Consider the following 2,664-nt stretch of genomic DNA (forward strand, 5'->3'; position numbering starts at 1 on the left):
CACACTTATTTGGTGAGCCACACGCGGCAGTTTGCTGTTGGACTCACATCTATACAGACTAGGCTGATTCTGCCTGTCCCCTCTTCAAGAATAATCTCTGGGGCCAGTTGTAGTATATAGACTGCCAGGTGCGGGGCACTGAAGGACCCGCAAAAATAAAAATGAATAAGGAGAAAAACTTACTGCTTCTCAGTGCTCCAGTCGTGGAAAACAATGATCCATCTAATACTTCTTGGAGAAAGGGTAACATGGACAGGCCCATTCGTGAATATCTGAACTTCGTCCTGTCACGTGAGGAGCAGTGCTGCTCTGTGGATACATGTGACTCTGATAAAATGTGCCAATATTCTAGATCAGGCACAACCATCACAAAAGATGAGCAAACACAGACACACACACACACGCGCGCGGCTTCTGCACAGAATATATCGCAAAATCCTCTTCTCCTTGCTCTAATCCTGAGAGTCGACAGTCACGATGCGAAATTCCATTTATGTTTGTGGTTACGACAAAGCGGCGAGCCTTTCTAAATGGTATGGTGTGCCAAATCCTAGGAATTCACAAACTGGTGATGCTTTCTTCTGAAGATTAGACCAGAGAAAGTGGGTTGCAACTGACTTAAAGATTCAAGTGGTTATTCTAAAATAAGATTTTTGGATGCTTTATAAAATCAAATCTGCTAATACTGCACACACACACACACACACACACACACACACACACACACACAATAATTTCACTAAAGACAAACAACTGTGAAGAAAGGCTAGTTTGGCCTCAGGCTGAATACTTAGTTTTGCAGAAAGACGGCTGTGGTATAATAGAAAAGCAGGTACGGTTTTAAATATTGTGAACTCAGCTCCTCTAAGCAGATTATCCAGAACACACCTTTAATCTCGGATTGATTTAACCTCCGGTGGATTTACTGTACCCTCCTTCGGTCCTGCTACATTCAGTAGAGGTGACATGGAGAATACAACTTATTTTAATTCAAGCAAATCTATTGTGGGAAAAAATCTATATTAGAAAGGATCATTGATTATATTCTAAGGACAACTATCCAAAGCCCTCACTTTGCGATCATCTGCTCTTTTGAATAATAATGTGCCAATGTTCACTGCCATTTGTGTGGATAATCGAGAGCTGACTGTCCATAAATTATGCATGAGAAATACCGGCACGTAGACATGCAGAAGTCGGGGCGACGTGAATAAGTGAGCCCGACTTCACTTCTGGCAAGTCAAGCAGGTGGCCCGAGTTCAGGTCTGGGCTGGGCGTGGCGGTGGACAGGTCCGGAGTTTGAGCCCGAGTCTAGGGGTGGGGGCCGAGAAGGGTGGTCTGAAGAGGTAAAGTGAGCGGAGTAGGCGAGGGGCAAGAACCAAATCAAACAGCTGGACATAAAGGGCCGCTGCTGCGAAAGGACAACGAAGAGCTGCTCAGAGCTGCCACCGGCCCGCGTGGCGGTGTTCGGGAGCTGGGACAAGGATGTGCTCTGTGTGGTCACGACCTGGCGCCAGAGTCCAGAGCCAGGCAAGCACCGCGGAGGCTGGACCTCAGCCCCCACTCGTCCTCTGGGCTGGGTGCTGTGCTCAGGACACCACCTGCACAGTCAGAAAAGGTCACCCTGGGGTCAAGGGGAAGAGCCTGGAGAGATCCTCAAGGGACGGACTGGGAAATTTTGGGAAAATGTTATAAAAATAAAATGAAGAGCGATACATACTTAGCATGAAAAAATATATATGAGAAGAAGTAAAACTTAAAATCTCCGTCTTCACAAAAGTATCCACTTTTGACACTTTTTTGAACACCTTAGGAAAGATTTGTATGAATGTACTAGCATATATATATATATACACATATATTCACATAATTTGAATGTATATAACGTATTCCTATTACACATACTTTGTGCACCTTTCTCCATTTAATGTATTTTGAAGTAATCTCGGACCAGTGTACGCTGGCCAGCGCCTTTCTTTTTACTGGCTGCATGATGTCTCACTGCACAGATGTTCTCGAGTTTATTTCACTCATCTCTCGTTATCGGATATTTAGATTTTTTCTGATGTCTTACTATTTCGGTACTTCAGCACATATCCTTTATTGGTTTATTGGTTGGACGAGGAGAATTAAATGGAATCATGCCGCTATGTCTAGTCCAGGGTGCTGTGACCTAAAAGCCACCGTGAGAAAGCTGGCCTCACAAATCTCCTGCCTTCTACAGACTTGACTAACGGCAGATGCGAAGGGGGCTTTGGGACAGAATAACATGGCGGCGCACTGGAGACGAAGCTCTCGTTTCTCGTGGGTCTGATGCACACCGGGGCTCCCTTTCTAGAGACCCATAGGGTGACGCGCAAACTCGCCCTGCAATGCCCACCCTCACGCCAGCCACGAGAGGGAGAAGGCCCTCCTCTACCTTACCCACTGGCTGGATGCGGACAGGGACAGCCACCAGAACGGCACTCTGACGGATACTGGCCTGGAGGGGCATCTGTGGGTCCAGATCCTCTTGGCCAACTGATTTCCACGAGATGGGTCTTTGGAGAATCCCTCTGACTCCGTGGTTATGATCCATGTCAAAACTTCTGTGCTCTACTTATACTTTCTGTGAAGGATGGAAATATGAATAATGCTGGATTGTGCCTGGCTCTGCTGCCAGTT

The 2,664-nt window shown here is 46.4% G+C and overlaps 1 protein-coding gene and 1 long non-coding RNA gene across 2 annotated transcripts in view; both read right to left on the minus strand.

Annotated features, from left to right (window-relative positions):
• Positions 1-2,604, minus strand: part of LOC111744737 — a 54,223-nt gene extending 51,619 nt beyond the window's left edge. Inside the window, exon 1 of the long non-coding RNA XR_002782306.1 lies at positions 2,425-2,604. This is a non-coding gene — a long non-coding RNA (uncharacterized LOC111744737). The remainder of the gene's footprint in view (positions 1-2,424) is intronic.
• The window catches only part of MAN1A2 (mannosidase alpha class 1A member 2), a 290,151-nt gene that overhangs the window by 175,604 nt on the left and 111,883 nt on the right, over positions 1-2,664 (minus strand). The window lies entirely within an intron of this gene.

The sequence above is a fragment of the Pteropus vampyrus genome, unplaced genomic scaffold (genome assembly GCF_000151845.1).
Source record: "Pteropus vampyrus isolate Shadow unplaced genomic scaffold, Pvam_2.0 Scaffold6, whole genome shotgun sequence".
Classification (NCBI taxonomy): Eukaryota; Metazoa; Chordata; class Mammalia; order Chiroptera; family Pteropodidae; genus Pteropus; species Pteropus vampyrus.